General features: G+C 34.9%; 1 protein-coding gene across 2 annotated transcripts in view; it reads left to right on the top strand.

The window, feature by feature from the left end:
• The window catches only part of LOC129731206 (protein Atossa), a 114133-nt gene that overhangs the window by 56418 nt on the left and 37462 nt on the right, over positions 1-20253 (top strand). Inside the window, exon 1 of one of the 2 annotated variants that reach the window (XM_055691026.1) lies at positions 13617-14382. The exons of the other annotated variant lie outside the window; for it this stretch is intronic. The gene's annotated coding sequence lies outside the window, so the exon portion shown is untranslated. Of the gene's footprint in view, positions 1-13616; positions 14383-20253 lie in introns of those variants that run through there. 2 annotated transcript variants of the gene reach the window in all.

Here is a 20253-nt window from a genome sequence, read left to right on the forward strand (position 1 = left end):
GCTTGTATCCAGATGGTCTGGCTTTTTTTGCATCTAAAATTCTTCCGGGTGGCGATTCAAGCTTGGGTTGGTTTGAAGAAGAATTCAATTTAGGTGTCATGAACAACAGTACTAGAACTGTTTACAATTCGAAGGGCGATGCTGTGAAAACGATTGATGCTTCTGAGAAAGTAGAAAATATTAACCTCGATAATGACGCAGTCCTACGTGACCTCACGGGAGTGCATGAAATTGTGAACTTTCAACCGTTCAGGATTTCACAAGAGATGGTGTCTTATTATGGTTTTGAACCCTACGAAGTAAATCGTATAGGGGTAAATGACAAGTGGGTTTTTGACAGGCAATCTATAATGCAAAACAATTCGAACCATTTTCTCAGGTTGTCCGCGGGAGCATCCATTTCCGGTAGATTCAAACCTGAACAGAATGATTTTTCTTTTGTGTCATCCTGTTGGGTTCGAACAAATCAAAGTGACGTTCTACCAGACAGTGTAACACTACCAGTAATATCAAGTAATAATGATGTTGTGGAAACCATAAAGGGCAAAATTGAACGAAACATTGGTGAATGGTATTACGTAGAAGCACTCTATCAACCTAAGCAAAAATTCGACGCGATTGGTTTTCATGTAAAAGTTAGAAACTTCCATGGATATTTATTAGATGTCGATCATGTTAGATTTACACCACTGCAGTGTAATTTCGAAGCAAATTTATTGGATTTCAATGGAAATGTTCGAGCAGTGTTGACAAACTCCGGAACATTACGACAAACTGTCCGAGACTTGTTTGGTAATGTTGTTGCACAGGTTTCCGAGAAAGGAACTGTAGATTTTTTCGCGACTATGTCTAAGAACTCCGCACTTCGTAAAAATACGGAGTTACTTTCGCGTATTGAAATGCGTCCCATGATGGGAGAAATTGATTTGTCTGTTTCTAAAGGCAAATATAAAAAACGTTTAAAATACCAACCTCAAATTCTTGGCTTTCGGTTTTTATATAAACTCAGTGATGTGGGGAGTATAATTTTAAACATACAAAGCATTGTTATTCGACTGCACCGAAGTAAGAATCACGCACACCGTAAACTCAGAAGGTGAATGTCTTGTTTTAATCACCAAATCACATTCTGCATTTTGGATTGATGGCCATTTAGTATTCGAAAGGCAGTTTAGATCTCACGAGGAACCGTGGTCGATTATAGATGTTGAAACAAGTGAAAGTGCGTCACTAGCAGAGCTGATTTATATGTACGATCCCGCAGTGAAAATTTTTTATTGAACCAATTGGGCTTTCCTGTACAGGAGATCATTTTGACAAGCCACAACACAATCAGCTGTCGTCAGATTGTTTACGATCAAGTGGATCGACCTGTTTTGAAAACAAAATGGACAGAGTTGGAACGAGATTCCCATGCACTGTTAAACTATATTTCAAACCTTCTGACTAACATGAATCGAGGTCCCCATCACCGGAAATTGGAAGGACTTGCCAATGAACATAATGCTGATTGTGAAGGCTATCCATACACATGGGTATATTATTCAGATGATCCGTTGGAAAATAAATCCGCAGAAGGGCTTCCCGGAAAATCATTTTCTATTGTTGGACAGCATTTTGTTAAATACGGATCAAACCCAAACATTGCCTTTCTGAAAGTGTTATTTCCTCAATCAGAAGGTTTTAATCACAACTTTGAAGTAAATTCAGCTAGTTCGACAACAGTACGCGTAACTGATAGGCATGGAAATAAGGTTGCGGAGCTAGTGAAGGTAGTGAACCACGATCACCGACTAACTACGTTCGAGTATGACGAGAAAAACCGACTTTTGTGTGTGTTACCCCCAGCATATCATAGAAAAAGTAGGACTTTCTCTGAAACGAGTCCTTTTCAAACATTTAAGTTGACTGTTGATGCAGAAAAGTTGAGAGCAAAATGGGGAAAACGGTTCCGATATGATGCGAATGGTCGTTTAGTAGAAAAAAATACTCCTGATTCTGGAAACGAGCAGTACATGTACACAAAAGAAGGTTTATTAAGGTTTCTAATTCACAGCAATAGTGAACAAACTTCACATTATGTGATATATTACAGCTATGGTTTCAATGGGAACATTATAGAAAAGGGTTTAACTGAAAATCCAATGAGCAAATTACATGAATACTTGGAGAATCATGCATCCCTGCCAATCTCGGCCAACTTTATAGTTTATGATTCTGGTGAGAATGAGCTGATTCCAGGCTACAGAAATCATGTAAAAAAGTCCAGCAAAAGATCGGGTCCAGTAACCGTATCTGAAGCGCTTCTATATAACTTTAAGAAACAATTAACTAGCCAGATATTTGTTTCATCAAATAATTCGCTTTCCATTGATTATAAATATCAAAACGAAAAACTAACTGAAATTCATTACCCGTTCATGGCTGCTGATGACCAGTTGTTGAAAATATCTTACAAATACACCGCAAACGGGAAAATAAAAACGGTTCGTGTTGGAAATCGAACAGTTGCAGCATTGACATACACTCCCTTCGACGCACTTAAAGAAATACACTTTGAACCGAATGGTCGTTACAACTACAAGCGACTATTTTCCTACAATGCTCCAGGTTTTATGACTGGAATTACAGACAAATTCCTAACAGAAACTGTTGACTACACAGCCAATAGTTCTAGTGGGCAAACGTTTGGTGATGGCACAGTTTCGGCAACCATCTTTAACGTAACCTGGCATCATTTCAGCAACTTAGAGTTAGTAAAGCTTAAGCCTGCGCATTTGGTGTCACCAGAAACTACCCTGGAATACGCCGACATATGTCTAAAATCACTGCAAAAACTTGGTTACCTGGATAAGTATTACCGACCTCAGAAAACATTTTATCCATCATCAGAGCTCCAGCTTCCAATAATATGTTCTACTGGCTCTAGGGCAAACTCCATTGCTGCTAAACTGATCAAGGGATTCCCACAATTCTACGGCCACCGTTACGATTACGAAAATTATAAACAGTTGCTAAAGGCCAAATATTTCCAAAGCATCGACGATCGAAATTCGCTCCTCTCACTGAAACAACATTTTCTACTTATATTAAAAAGCTAACATCAGCGGGTTCCAAAGCAATTTGGAATGCGTTGAAAACTGCGGGATTCATCATAACCGATTGTAGCACCAGTATGGTTTGTCATGGTTTACCTGGTAAATCCATCTTCGACACGAAAATATCTAATCACACCTACGGAGCGTCCTTGGAAACGCTGTTTGCAGAAGTAATAAGGTCCCGTAAGGATTTACGGGAACTTACCTGTTCAACAACATGCGAAACTTGGCACAGTCACGATCCAGTTAATCAGACTCAAATCTGTAACGCTCTTTGGGCAGAGTTATTAAAAATCAACTTTGTAGGCAGCACGTCTATCAAATCGGGAAATGTATTAAATGAGGAATTTATACGAACTCTTAAACCTCACTCTCGATTTCTCACGAATGTTGTTCATATTCTGATTGATGGGTTTTCTAAAGCTTTAAGTAATTCCGACGCGGATGTTCAGTCTTATGAAATCGATGCCAATGGTAACCACTTACATTTCTACACTGGATTTAACCGCTACCGAATGGAGTACACTACGAATACGAATAAGGTCGATAAGGTTTATCATTTAGATCTTAAAACTGAAGCAACTAAGTGGTCTCTGAAACCCACACTCTATGGGGGTATTGTAGGTGCAGTGGTGGGCGGTTTAGCACCTTCCGGGATCGCCGGCTCATTTTCATTCCTCACGGGTACGTTGGCTGTATCAGGAGCTGTCGCAAAAGGCATCATAGTCACTAGCTCCTTGACTTTTGCCTATCTTAGTACAGCGTAGGGGTGTGCGAAACTGGCTTTTCTGGTGTCGAAACGAAACGAAACGAAATTAACCCTTAATTTCGGTTTCGCCAAATTAGTCGAAACGAAATCAAGGTGGATTTCGAGTTCTCGATACGAAACGAAATTGGGCTCTAAATTTCGCGAAATTTCGAAAAATAAAATAAATGTTTCTGAAACATAGCATTACAATGATTTGTAACGTTGGAGCGCACGCTAACGAAGTACGAAGAGTAACGGTATTCAGATATCGATAAACCGATAATGACGAGAAAATCAAAAATGTTAAAAACTAAAATCTTGATGCATTCATTTATACAGATTATATTGCAGGTAATAGCACCTCGATAGATACAAATGATATAAAGGTCAAACTCGAAATGTCTTTGTAAATAATAATTTAATAAACTTCTGAACTGATTCTTTTGGTTTGAATGCAACTATGTTTAAAATATCAATCCTTCTTTCATAGCACTTTCATCATTCAAAATCCAAGTTTTGTCCTAGAGCTCGAACTGGAAAACATGAGAGATGGGCCCTATGCAAACGTAAAAGCGACGAATCCGATAAGCAATTCCTCGGCGGCCTTCTGATGCATTTCTGCATTCTCTAAAAGCAGCAAAATTCACAGGAATGGTTAAAAAGCTGTAAAACCTTTGGAGGGCAACTTTTTTGTCGCTTTTGTCGACCAGTGTTATTGAATTTTTTTTAACACAGTTTAGTCAGACTAGACTAAGTGACATCTTTATCAATTCGAGGAAAACAGAATTTAAATTAACTATTCTGTAAACTTTCAAGTTTTCAATATTTTTGCACATTTTTTAATATAACTTAAAATTACTTTTTAACTGAGCAGTTCCACAAAAAATGTCCCAGTTTCAATATTTTTTGTCATTTTAGATTTGGCCTAAACTTTGCATAAACGTTTCTATAGACTGAGAAGCTATTTAAAATGCTATTTTGGGAGGGTTATTGTGATTTTAAATATTTGCAGAGCCAAAAGTTTTTTGATCAGTGTGACGTCTCTGGAAAAGTTTTAGACAGTAATTTTATCTTTCCGATGAAAAAAAAACTCTAAAAAATTCATTTTTTTTATTGTAAACGAAACATTAAAATTAAAGCTTATTTTTCAAAAATCTTTTTTTTTGTATAAAAATTACAAAAAAATTATCGAAGCGATGAAGGAGACAAAAAATAAGTTATATTTAAAAAAAAATTTACAACATGTTTATTTTTGGAAGGACAATATTATTATCTCCAACTTTGCCAAAGCCACTATGCCAATCAAACCAACTGTTTCGATTATAAAAATATTTTAATTACCCACACAGTGTCCAATTGGAGATTAAAATTATTTTTCCAGCTAAATAGGTTTGTTTGACTGGCATAACTAGTGTCTCTGGTAAGGTTGTGGAAAATAATTTTGTCCTAAAAAAATATGCCCTGTGAGTTTCTGCGAGACCAAAAATAATAAAATGCATTTGGGACCATTCCTAAACTACGTGGTCATATTTTGATCCCTTTTATACCCCCCTACTCCCCCGTGGTCTTTCGTGGTCTTTTGTTTTGTGATCTTATTCTGCAAATATATGTACAATAAAGTATGAAAAATTTATTAAAAAAATTAAGGTTCAAGAAAACTGATTATTAGTTATTGCGCAAATTGTAAACAGAATTTTCAGTAATATCATTTTCTCACAACCAAAATAACAAATAGATAATGGTTGTTTAATTTTTAATAATATTTCATTGTCTTTAACAAATATAATAATTTCCTTACCTGAAAGTAATTTAAAATATGTTTTTCTGTTGAGTATATTCAAAACGATTTTTAATTTGTTGTTGATTATCAAAAAAAAAATAAAATTTGTTTAAATAGTTTGATCATCTACGACAAATTTTTCGCTTATAGTTACGGTAAATTGTATACTCATCTAGAAATCATCTAGAAAAATATTGAGTTGATAATAAGTAAAACCTTACTTTTAGTGATTTTCAGATTTCGGATTTGTAACTTAGTTTTTTTTTAATAAATTACAAAGTTTTTGAATGTCGAACAAAATATAAACATCTTTCTTTCTTCCTTCAGTTCACGAACATCCAGGTCTTATATATTGTTTTTAAGACCAAAACGTTGATTTGTTTTACCGGTCGTTGAGTATTGAAATATACTTCCAGGAAAAATAACACAAATCCCGACGCATTGCAAAATAGAACTATTATTCTAAAGAAGAAAATGCCATATAAGGCAAAGCCTGTTTAAAACAAAAAAAAAAATTTCTTCGTTCGGATAAATTTGAAATATGTTTCAAAAATTTGATTACAGTTAATTGCTGACAACTCTATTAATTAGTCGTGTCAAATAAATTTATTAATTAAAAAATTGCGAAAGCTTCGTCTTGACTTAGCGGCAATAAAAAATTATAAGTCAGAAAAAAGACTACGTGGTCTATTCGTTAGCCCCCACACCCCCCACGTGATTTTTCGTGGTCTTTTGATAAACTCCCCGGCTCCCTATATATGACTACGTGGTTTAGGAACGGCCTCTTTGGAACAAACCTAAAATAATTTTTCTTTCAACCAATCAACAGTTAGATTGGAATGTTGTAATGCAACAAACAAATAGTTTTCTCTTTACTCAATTAAGTTATTCGTAATCATCTTCGTTTTCTTATTTCTCGTTCTTTCTAACCTTTCTTTTCTTCTACCTTGTATATTCGTCAAGTGCAAAGTCAGAATCACTTTTATGCTATAATCTGAACTTGTTTTTGACATTGTAAAATTTTGTGTCCCCTAAAACAAGAGTAACATTTCTCAGTTATGTATTCAACGAGAGCGAACCATGTACTTTTTATTCATTCATTGATAAAGTATACTTTTTTGGTAACACGTTTAAAATATTTTTGATAAGGTACCTGGCAATTTTGAAACCTATGCTGACTTTGAAGTCAGAGTGTTTTGAAACAGTACTAAAAATTCAGGCAATTACAACTTTTTCTGCTTGACACATCGATCACTAAGTCTGCACACTATAAGGCATGATATCCCGTCAGCCTAGTGATGAGTCCTCTAACACAGAGAAATCCGAAAAAAAGGCTTGAAAATTTGTACAAGTCGAGTAGCATAGAACATTTGGCCTGTAAGATAGAGCTTCAGAGCTTTAGTTTTGGAAGAAACTGCTACGCCCTCCTAAACGAAAGACTAAAAGTGACCTCTTTAACCTTGTGGGCTGCAAATATAACCACATTTTGATGTACGTAAAAGATGCGTAAAATTTATTCCTACAAACAAATTACTAGATACCTTGTAGTGCATTTGGACGGCTTCATATTCCTCGAATATGACTTCAGTAATGACATGAATTTTATGCTCTGCGTGAATAAAAAATATCTCCCGCATGATGTTACGGTTTTGTCTTTAAAAACAAAAATTACCGGCTGAGAGTTTATTCTTCTATGTCTGACTTAGTATACCAGATATCTGTTGAGATATATTCAATTTAATTTATAGTCGCAATGAGCACAAACCAAAATAATATAATAATGTGCATCGGAAATTTGGTCCGAAATTTCGCGAAATTTCGTAATCGTCGAAATTGGAAGTTCAATTTCGCGAAATTTTAGGCAGAATTTAGCGAAATTTAACGAAATTTTTCGGCAATTTCGCGAAACCGAAATTTCGCGAAATTTCGGGAAATTTCGAGTTTTGCGAAATTATACGAAATCATTCGAAATCTCGCACAGCCTTAGTACAGCGGGCGTGAACAAAAAATGGAATCCGATTGAGTGGGATTGGGAGAGTCCACAGACATGGAATGCTCTGTTTGCGGGTAGTATCAGTGGTGCAACCCTTCTTAGCGGCGTTGATAAGGTTCATGAGACTTACTTGACTTTTAGTACTGCACATAAAATAGTTTTTGTTGCATTTGTTACATCAAGTGCTGCAGGCGTTGCACTATATACAGGGGCAGAAGCTAATAATGGTAATTATAAATTTTGGGAGTGGAATTGGAGTAACCCTGAAACCGTCTGGGGAGTTACCTCAGGCGCGAATTTGGGGATGACTATGTCTCCTCATATAAGCGAACAAGGAATTAAAGTAATAAACTATGTCAGATCAATTCGAGCAGGCAGTAGTCAATCAATTTTCTTAATGGGGTCCTTTGCTGTGAGTATAAGACAACTACTAACTGTTACTCACTCTAAACTAAAATTAAAATTTAAAGCGAAACAGGCACGTTCTTACGGTGCACTAACGGCGATCGCAGCTGCTAGAGCCAAAGGAACAATATTAAATGATATCGAACAAGTTTTGTTTGAAACGGTTTGAAACGGCCGCTGCGCAAACCAGAAAAAATTAATCTCAACCTACGAATCTGAGTAACACCTCTTTATATCGTAAGAAACGTAACATCGAATGTTGCCAGATGCAAGCTGTAAATTACTGGTCTACACCAGATAACACTAATGTTTTTAAGTCAGGAGGTTCATCCAGTTTTACACCGAAAAAATTCTTCACGATCATCATGAACAGAATAAAATACTTTTTTAAAACCGGAAGCACAGCAGCCCACACCTCCTCTAAGATGGGGTTTCCGGGACAGAAGCAGAATGAAAAACATTGGTATATCTTGAACAATTGCTTCAGATTGAAGACGAATGAAACTCATTCTATCCAGTGTCTTGGTCATAATGCACGGTATGAAATTTACCCAAATTTAGATACACAAAGTTTTTTCATTGAAGATTCTTTCACTCACTGCATGCCCATTGATTACTGGGGCAAGTCGTCAGTCGCGTGTAAAGGTGTGAATAGCTCATTATTTTTCATCCCTCATGCAAGTGGAAATATTCTCGAAGCCGTCAATGCTTTCCTTTTGTTACTTCTGATTGCTCCAGCCGCCTTGACCCGCATTAAAACCTACTTTTACTCACTAGGTGGTAAATCAAACAAAATGCAGAAGAACTCAAACAGCAGAGAACATACGGACGCATTGAAACGAAAACTCAGTATGTTTTGGGAATATTTCGCAATAATTGAATCAAACCGAGAAAATCATTTTATGAAAAATATTTATTCCGATCTGATTGAAGATATAGATGAGTATGCTAGAAATAAAAACGAAGTTGATTTTGATCAATTGATTACACGAACGGAAGCTCTGATGGAAGAAATAAGAGAAACCGTGATATTGTTCAGCTTACACAATAATAAGCACGCTTTAGAATTTCCAATGCAAAAACATTTCCAACAAAATTATACAACAGAAATATCTAATAGTTCAACTGCGACATTTAATATCAATTTATTGACTATAGAAACACAAAATTTATTAACTTTAAGTTAAATTAATGGAAGACTTTCTAGGAATAAAAAAAAAAATTAGTTTTGAGAAGGAAACAAAATAATAACAATATCCTGTGATTGCATTACAATTTAAAAGTTAATATTGTCACTGTTACATGAACATCATAGTTTGTAAGTACAACTTTTTCTTTTGCTTCTCACTTTCTTATATGTAAGTTAAGTACTTAATAGATTTTTATTATTGTTTTGCTTTGTATTAAATGTCAATCTTTATTATGAAAGAAAAATTATCCTACTAGGGAGGGAAACGGCAAACAAAATCGATAGCATGATTGTCTGTTTTACTCCATTATTTCACGATAACAAATGGTACATCAAAAGGGAATTAATAGGCATCGTTTTTTCGAATTCACGACATTCCAAATTGTACGATGATGATTGATTTTTTTTGAAAAAAAAAATCAAATCAATTAATCAAGAAGGTCAATTTTGGGCAAACACGAAAGCACCTCTCTTGCGAAAATATTTTTATATTGCAATTTACATAGCGACAACGCATAAATGGCATGACTTCGTGCTTTTCACCTATCTGCAGATAATATTAATGATGTCCTAATTTGTTGTGGAGATTGAGAATGTGGCTACTTGTTACGATTAAATTTAAGAACTCGGTTTGACTAAATCTTAAAATTCCGAAATCCGCAAATTAAACGGCGTAAACTTTGCAAACTACGTAAAAAGCTTCACTTGTGAAGAGTATTTATTGATGTATGTGAAATACTCCCGAAAACCCCTGGTGAGTGAAAGATATATTCAAAAAAACTAATTTTCAAACAAGATTGGAATTCAGATCAAAATTCATTTATAGTTCGCGGTGTGACTTCGCTAAGTGCAGGATCCAAACTGTTTGAGATCCTGGTAAGCAATGAACTGTTTCGCGCAGCAAAATCGTACATATCGCAAGATCAATACGGCTTTTTCCCGGGAAGATCAACAGCAACGAACTTGGTGCAATTTACCTCTTTTTGTCTCAAATCCATGGAACAGGGAGCTCAGATCGACACAATTTACACTGATCTGAAATCAGCATTCGACAAAGTGAATCACCGAATTCTTTTGGCAAAAATGGATCGTCTAGGCGTGGCAGCAAATGTGGTTCGATGGATGGAGTCATATTTGACCAACCGACAACTAAACGTCAAGCTTGGAACTACCGAATCTGACCCGTTCAGTAACTATTCTGGTGTTCCCCAAGGCAGTAACTTGGGGCCATTATTATTTTCCATATTTTTCAACGATGTTTGCTTCGCTGTACCAGAGGGGTGCAGGTTGGTGTACGCAGACAATTTCAAAATGTATTGGCTAGTGAAGACACCGGATGACTGCATAACACTGCAGCAAACTATCGACATCTTCGCAAGCTGGTGTGAGAGGAACCGGCTGACCATAAGCGTGAATAAGTGCATGGTTATCTCGTTTACTAGAAGGAAAACAATGATTCACTGGAACTATCACGGAACGGAACGGAGATGCTGGAAAGAGTTAGCGTTGTGAAGGACCTTGGTGTCCTGCTGGACTCCGAGTTAAATTTTTGCGATCATCTCACCTATACCATCAGCAAAGCCAACAGAAATTTGGGATTTTTATTTCGACTGTCCAGTGAATTCCGTGACCCCTATTATCTACGCTCACTGTATTTTAGCTTAGTGCGGTCTATACTGGAAACAGCAGCCGTTGTATGAAGTCCCTCTCACAACGTCTGGGTTAACAGAATAGAAAAAATCCAAGCGAAGTTTGTAAGGTTTGCCTTAAGATTTCTTCCCTGGCAAAACCCCGACGAACTTTCATCCTACGAGAGCCGATGTCGCTTGTTGAGTATGGACACGCTTCAGAAGAGACGAAAGGTAATGAGAACTGTGTTTCTGGCTAAGGTGCTTGTAGGGGACATGAATGCGCCCTGGATTCTCGCTCAGGTCGACTTAAACATCATCCCACGACCACTACGGCAGCGAAGCTTCCTCCGGCTTCAACGCCATCGAACAGACTATGCGCACCATGAACCGATAAGATGTATGTGTTTTCTGTTTAATCTGTGTTACCATTTGTTTGATTTCAATATTAGTACAGCGATCACCCTATTATATCTCACCTTGGTGATTTTTGGCGTGATAAAATAGGGAAAGTGATAAAATCGGGAAATTTTTATTTTTTTTTTTGTTGAAGATGTTAAATCGATAACTAAATACGTAAAATCAGCGATTTTGATTTTTTTTTTGGAAAATTTATCTGTACAAACATATGAAAAAAACATATGAAAAAAGCTGCAGTTGTTTTTTCATAAATCGATATATCTGAATAGTGACAAAAGATAGAGAAAAGTTGTGAAGGGATGAATTTGAGAAAACTGTCTGAGATTTTATAAAAAATATTTAAAAAATTCAATTTGAGATCCTGTACTGAAAAAACAAAAAGTGACCATAAAAAATCGATCATCACTATTTTTTTAAAACATTTTTTTAGATAAATAATTCACTTGCCTAAACCTGTTCTGAACAGACCTAAATAAATGAAAAACCTAAAAAAAATCGATGTAAAGTTGTAAATAAATTACAATTAAGTTTTTTATTCGTTCATGTTTTTGTTTGAATTGGTAAAATTAATTACTTGCTTTTTTGTAGCGCAGTACCATAAGCAAAATATTAGATGTTCTCACAACACTAAACTTTGCCGAAAAATAGCATGCTGATATCTCTCACATATTGCAACCATAAAAATCTTGAAATGTAAATTACGATTTTTGATTCCCCTCTCATAGAAAACTTTATGTTGCTTGCAATAAGTAAGAGATAGAAACATGATGTCTTCTGTAAAGTTTCTTGTTTTGAGATCACCTAATACTTTGCCAAGCGTCTATCGTCTATCTCACTTTTAGGAGGATGGATCACCCAGCTTTCTACATCAAAAGATGCGTCTCAAAAAGTTTGAAACTTCTCCGAACATATTATACGGTTATAATAAACATTTGTATCACTATTCAATTATTCGCACGAGAACAGCAAAATGTAACATTGTGCATCGGTTGAATTTTTAATGTAAACTGCATCCAGAATGATACACAGAATTATGAAAAATATCTTAAATATTGAAGCGTAGTAGAAAATCCGTTCACCCTGACATTTTTTTAATGAAATGTTTTATGATGATAAAATCGGGTGAAAATGTGATAAAATCGGGGGCAGATAAAATCGGGTACAGATATAATCGGGTGATTACTGTATTAGAGTATTTTACGACCGTGTTACTAACTATAATTTTTAATCGTTCTTAGCAGTTAAGTGTTCATGTAGACAATAATCTCCGATGAATGTAAATAAACAAATAAACAAATAACTTTTTCTGTATGGCACAATATTTTTATTTGTTGTGACATTTTGTTTCACAATATTTTTTTCTAATTGAGTGTAAGTTGCGTATTTATTGTACATATTAAATCTTAGAGAAAGTGATTTATTTTTCCTGAATTACTCAATTTTCCCAGCATATCAAAAATAGCGGCAATTCAACTATCTCTTTATCATAGTCCTTCCCCACCAAGAGTTTGGATCTAATTTTCTACGCAAACCATTGTTTCCTAATTTAAATACTCTAATCAGTAATGCATTGAAGTTTCAAAGGATTACTTAAATTGTTTGTTAAATGGCCAAACGAATCATCTTAAAACGTTTACAATACAGAGAGTGGTAATTTTTATTGATAATGATTGTATGTATAATTGTATCGGATATCGAAATTAACAGAATCCACAGATTGCATATATTTTATATGTGGTAGTTTTTGCATAACATAAAAGTACTGAGCGTACCTTTCGTTTAATGCTTCCTAACCACTTGTCAGCTGTTCCATGCCAAAGAGCATACAACTATAATGTATGTTCAAGTCAGTCACTCACTGCTAGGGTTGCCAAAATCACGACATGATGTGTTTGTACCATTTTTGTCAAAATCGTCTTGTAAAATTTAGTGATTCGTGATTTAATTATTATTGTATACTTCGATTACAAGCTGAGCTCTGAGCATATACTTTATTTTATCTGCAAATTTTATGTTATCTGTTATTAGGGAACCGTAAGTTGTGAATATTTGAAAGCTTCTTATTTGTAAGAAGACTTCAACCACTGTAACAATTTTTTTGTGTGTGAATGTGTGCATAATGCTATCAGTCTTTAAAGCATTTTTTAACGCAGGCCATATGTTCAGAATATGAACTCAAACTTGAAAAATCTTTGGGTTTCATTTGCACTTTATTCAAACTGAATTCGACACTAGAAATGGTAACTAATTCCTAACAGTAGATTGGCGTTTTCTCAATTTGTTTGTTTGTGCACTGGAACAGATTTGCCATGAGCGTCAGTATAGTGGTTCTTGTTTGGCAACTCTTCTCGCTACCTGGGAGCTTTGGTAGTCATTCGTCGATTGCAGCCGTGAGCGGTACGAGAGTCTTTGGCTAAACACGGGAAAAAGGTTTTGTGCGCTTACAAAGGATCATCAAGTTCTTTGCTTTCGTTGCCAAAGCTGCTCTCCCGTATCCTGGTTTTGCCAGTGTCAGCCGAAGATTAAGCAGGATTTTGCAGAAAAAGAAAAGTTTTGCATATTATATTGCACATATATAATCAAGTGCACAAAAAGTGGGCGAGGAGCAAGTATAAGAGCGACTTAGCTGAGTGAAATTAATTACCACTTGGATTTCCAGACATTTTTATGATTAAGCGAATCGTACATTTTCAAAGCAGACATTAGTTCAAAGTGAAAAACGGATTGTTGAAAACTTTGTTAGTAGTTAAGCGTTGGGAAAGGATTGTGAAAAAAAAACAAAGAAACTTAAACCAGGGGTAATCGATTAAGACGACATTTTGAATTGTATTTCAATTGAAATTTGAAATACTTTGTTAGTGAAGGAGAACAATAGAACATTACTGAAGCTTAGTTTCGATATTGAAAATAAATTTTGTGCATAAGTTACCGTGCAAGTAATATTGATATTGCGTCAGTGGTAGCGTAAAAACACCAACACGGTATATAGCAGTATATACCCTCTTAGTATTCATTCAAAATGCTTATAAAACTAGTGAAAGAAGATTTTCCGTGCTTCAAAAATGGATTCATATAACATTATCTTCGCTTGATCGCGTTATTTCAAAATTATTTTAGCAAGGTAAGTGGCTACTACATGCAAGCATGATTTATAAGCATACATTGATTTGTTTTACTTATAAAAGTGGATATCTGTATCTTATATTTTTTCACATTCGCTTACAAAAAAAAAACGCTAATTGCATATCGATATATGGTTCTGAATGATTTTCTTTTTGTTTGTAGTGCGCTGCTTTGTTGAGGTGGTATTTGTGTGATACACTTTCTCAATTATAGCAGTAGAAGAATAGCAGTAAAAGCAACTCTTTTAGGCGAGGGATCGGACAGCTAACTGTCAACAAAATCAGCTGTCAGTGTCAAGATGCTAGAGTTTGAAAGGTTTACATGTTCTCTGTCGATGTAACGCGTATTGCAACTGTTTTTTGCATTTACATGGTTCTTTAAAGGTTTATTGAAATCATACTATTGCCCAGTATTAGGATTAAGACGAAAATTATAAACTATTTCTTTCCATACTCGATATTAGATTGTCCTTATTTAACTTGAAATAAGCATGTAATTATTAGAACAATTCCACAAGAAACACGCAACCAATTTAATCGACCATTTTTTATTCCGCTGGAACTTTGCATAGATGTTTCTATGGGCAATAGATGCCATTTTGTGCTATTGTTTCAATTTTTTGGAGCAGGACTCAATTTTGAGAAGCTATTTAAAAATGCTATTTTAGGAAGCTATTGATGATTAAAAATATTTTTAGAGCCAAAACGGCTTGTTTGATCGGTGTGACGTCTTCGGCAGAAATTTCGTCATTTAAAAAAAAAAACACTAAAAAAAATTGAAAAAAATAAAATATATATAAAAGCTCAATTTTTTGAAAATATTTTTTTTATAAAACCTATGACTGTCGGATCATGGAGAAATCAAGAAAAAAAAATATTTCTTGAAATTTTTTTTACGGAGGGCATATTTTTTTTGGAGAACAAGATTATTATCTACAACTACATCTTTTGGCTGTAAAAATATCTATACTCTCCAATAGAGCACTCTTAAATTATATAAATATATTTACAGTCAAAACGGTTTGCTTGAATATTATCACAGTGTCTTTAGTAGAGTTGTAGATAATAATTTTGTCCTTCAAAAATTTCAAAATTCAAAATTTTAATCTAAAGCTTTGCCGAGGACGTCACACCGATTAAACAAATTATTTTGGCTCTGAAAATATTTGTAATCATCAATGCATTCCCAAAATTGCATTTTCAAAGAGCTTCTTAAAAATAAGTCTTGTTTCAAAAAATTAAACCAACCGCACAAAATGACATCTTTTGCCCATAAAAACGTCTACCCAAAGTTGCAGCCAGGTTCCGTAAAAGTAGAAAAAAAGGCTCTTATCTTTATTAAAGTTCTAAGATATATAGTCCGATCCAATTTTATGGAGCAATATATGATTTTATTTTCACAAATATCAGACGAAGACAGAAGATCATTCGATTAAACTAAATTATTATTTTGTATGCTCTAAACTATGGAATATGTCGGTAGTATTCAACTTGTTGTCTCTCATAGAAAGACTATGTTTTGTTAATGTGCAAATTTTTCAATAAAAATTCAACAACACAAACACAAAATCATATCGTATTGATTAGAAAAGCTAATAAAAATACACCAAATTATACATAGAACACTATCAACGAATGCAATAAACCCACAAAGGACACAAAGGATATCGGGTTCATTGCGCGCTTTGTTGTCTCGTTTGATGGAAAAATCATTTTATGTTCATGTGTAAGTGTTGAATAACCAAGCATGTTAAGCTCCTATCCTTTTCACATTCTGTAGAGATGATTTTTATCAACGCTTAATAAACAGATTAACTCGTGTACTTTTCGTATAAAAGTGTATGCAAATGTCAAATTTTGAAAATCGAATTGACATATTTGGCTGTCAACTGTTTATAATAAACGCGTTCAACATTTTACTAACATTTGAAACAACATAGGCGCCTATTACAGAAGACAAGACAAGCTTGACAACAATGTTTGATGTGTTATAAGAACGGATAACTGCCCAGAAACTAAGACTTGGTATTACAGGCTAAAAATATAGGACAATTATTTGTACATATGTGTACAATTATTCTCTTTGTTTCATCATACTAGAAAAGCTTTGTTTGATTCTCGCTGACTAAAATCATCTTCTGGTGCTGTTCATAATATTGCAGTCATTAATGAAAAATTCATTTTTCTATGGTATGACTATCCACATTAGTCTGTAATGGAAATAGGGGAAACTGATTTTTTTATTCTTTGCCTGGATGGTAAAAGGTGAACCCCTAACCGCCATAACATGTGCTGCTGTTCAGTACACTGGACGATAAAACTTGCAGCCACAGGGCAACATCAGACCAGACTTGCACACAAAGAAACGTACACACTGCTATCATCTGGTCCGACCGCATATACGCCAACCATCGTGTCTATCACTTTCTCGTCGACGCTAAAATCATCAGTCCAGACAGGTACCACCAGACCAGACAAAGGTGAACGTTTTTATCCATTTTACTTCTGATCATTTCCGTTTGCAGGCTACCAAAACCGATTTGTAATTGGTATGACTAATATTTTCAATATATTGAAAAATTATTGCATTGTTGGAAAGTGTCATTTTTCAAATATTAAAGGGTCAGCTTTTCATCATCTAACTCTAATTTAATCTTAACACTATACTCTGTTGAATCTAAATATTTAAATTTTTCTTATGCAATTAGGTTTTGTTCTATTGCATCTGAAAATGAAGTTTTTGAGAGTGCATTGATTTTTTTATAGAAAAAATGTTAACAAATTGCGCACAGTTGATTCCATTGTGCTAGAAAAGCAACTAACGGTCTGATTATTTCAAATTCCTAACAGTCTGAAACTTTTCTTGAATATATCACCAGTTACTCGAAAAATATACCATCAATGTTTAGAAATTTATTTAGATCGTTTCGATGTTATTGATTTCGTTTCGCCAACATTTCATTCGGAATTTAAACACACAATAAACTGTGATATGGAACAATTCCATTTTTTTTATTTTGTTTCTTTGTTTGACTTGCTGCTCAAAACATCCAGTTACTGCCTTAGAGCTCAAACTAGAAAAAAAGGGAAGATTATAGTTTTTTAACCATTACATGTGTGCTTATGTTACGCTCGATAACCTTTTACGGCAGTAACAAATGAAATCATCACAATTACTGATAAAAGAAAGAAACAAACTTATTTGGGTCACCAAAAACTGTTTTTTGGGTAATAATTGGGTTACTTCAGAGGACAACCAAACGCTCTTGTTCTACACAAAAGAAGACATTACAATGATTTTGCATACGCAGAAATGATATGGCGTAGTAATCTTTCAATTGCAAAGTACAAAGAAAATTTTTCGAACAAATTAACGTATTGTACCTAGTCATGACCTACATGCAATGCAGGATACGACGCACAAGGATTCAATGACCCCGAAAAACCAATACAGTTACTTATGATCGATAGCCTCACAAGTGAAAGAAGTGCGTAACAAGTTATTGCGTAGCGAATTTCAACTCCCTAAAATCAGCGGGTTTTTGTCACACACAGGGTGCGCGATGAGGTAGCTGAGGAATATAATCATCATTTGTACATAGAATCTCCATCACTACATACAGTATGTCGTGCCTAACGCTTCACTAACCAATACTTAGACCAGGGGAGGTAAGGCCACTACACTATTTATAACATGGCATTCATGCATGGCACACGAGTAGACATTGATTCACATACAAATGGGTTTGTAGTGTGTATATCAGAGTGGTTCGATTCTCCTTTTTTCTGGTGAGAATTGTGATATAAGATAACTGTTTTATATGCCTATGATACTGGATAATCACTGGTTCAACAAAAGTTTTTAAGTAACCATGGTATGATGTGTTAGTTCTCTTCATACAACAATATTCCCAAACATCGCAACAAAACATGCAAATCTAAACCACCCTAATACGTTTATGTATACTTGTATATATGACCAAATAAGGCTTGTCTATCCAAAGCGTGTGCCCAAGATTAACTAGGTTTCATATTGTAAAGCGTGCTTTATTTTCGACTCATCATTATGTATTTCGTCTGAATTCATTACTGCCCGTTAGCAGACATAAAATATTGGCACCACTTGTATCGCACATTCGGCCGATACCAACACATGAAGACTCATATTTACAGTCTCCACGAACGTCGCAGCATAAATTCAGCTTTGCAATTGTGTATGGTGAACAAGTTATATCCGACTCACGATATAAAATATAACGTCAATAAATTCTACTGCCCTCTGTCCCGTAATGTTACGGTTGTGGTCGTATCAGCTTGAAGCAGCTGATTGAAATGAACACTCACACATAGCATAATGAAAACATTGCATGTAAAACCTGGGGCACACATTGGTAGCTTGCCCATACACTCTCACAGTTTGATACGAACTGACAAATGTAAACAAAGAATAGAAGAAACAAGCATGCGCATAGTCATGATTGCTATGTATCGGAATATACAGGTTACCTTTTATGAAAATGTAGGGAAAGCTTGGGTGATTTACGGGGGGTGAAACAGAAATCCGAGCTTCCGGCTAAGGACGTAATGCGAAGGTTTTGCTTCGTCCTTTTAGTGGTAGATATTTACACTTGTATTAAGAATTAACCCATTCCCCTAACATCTGAACTTTATTCACAGTTTAACAACTATACTTGAAATTTTCGAACGATGAAACTGTCAAATACGGTTCGAGAACAGATCGATCTTTAATATGCAATACAGTTTGTGCCGGTTAAGTGCACGTAGTCAGTTAGTAATAAGAGTTTGAAGGTCATTTTTCGAGGTAAAAATTGATTTCTTTTTATGAAAGAAAGTTAAAACAAAAACAACTTTCTCGTGGTGTAATCACAAGAAATTACTCGCTGATTTATCAACATCGTTATACAGTGTTTTTGTTTTTATTTACGTGCTTTTAATCGTTACTCTTCCTTCGTCAAAGTCAAACAATTATTACCTATCTCAGTTTGGCTGGAAAATACCGGAGATTTTAGAGTAAAACACTTATTTTTGTCAAAATTTAGCTTAACCCTCTAGTGCCCAGTGCTGCCTTTAGACACGCTTCAGTTGAACCCCTAAAAAGCTTCAATTAATACTTAAAATATGTTAATAAATATTTATAGTGATTTTACCAAGGACGTCTGAAAAATAAATTGGGCACTAGAGGGTTAATCAGGAAAATATGCTAGAGAAGAACCCTAACAAACAGGAACCATAAACGAATGACATACTGGCCCTAGAGCTCAAACTGGGAAAAAATGCAAGATTATAGTTTTTGAACCATTCCTTTGAATTTTTGTGCCTCTAAAACAGATAACTTTTTCAAAGACTTAAGGAGTTTTCTCGTAAACACAACGTTAAAGTGACTAACCTGGCGAGCAATAAATATTGGAATTGGAAACCCTGACGCACTTTGACGCACTTCTGCATACACTAGGGGCTCTAAATTAACGAGAATCGTTAAAAAGCTATAATCTTTCTGGGGTAACTATTTTGAGCTCGTCGACCAGTGTAATCCATATGGTTTAACGATAACCCATAAAACCGGACTGAATTGATGTACCTATATTAATGCTAATAAGATAAAGACATTACCTCAAAGTTGTTACCACACTAAGTAACAAATACCAGCATTCAAACGAACAATCCCGTTACAATGAAGCATCAACCAAAAATTGATACTAATTTGCTCCGCATTTCTCTAATAATAGATCAAAAAAGTTCGATTTTTCTACCAAAAGCATTAGCTTAAGTTTGTGGTTTTAATAAACTCTGGGTAGTTATTTCCGTACGCGGAGCGTCTCGAGATTGTGAAATGAAGGGATGTATAATTT

The sequence above is a fragment of the Wyeomyia smithii genome, chromosome 3, assembly GCF_029784165.1.
Source record: "Wyeomyia smithii strain HCP4-BCI-WySm-NY-G18 chromosome 3, ASM2978416v1, whole genome shotgun sequence".
NCBI classification, from domain to species: Eukaryota; Metazoa; Arthropoda; class Insecta; order Diptera; family Culicidae; genus Wyeomyia; species Wyeomyia smithii.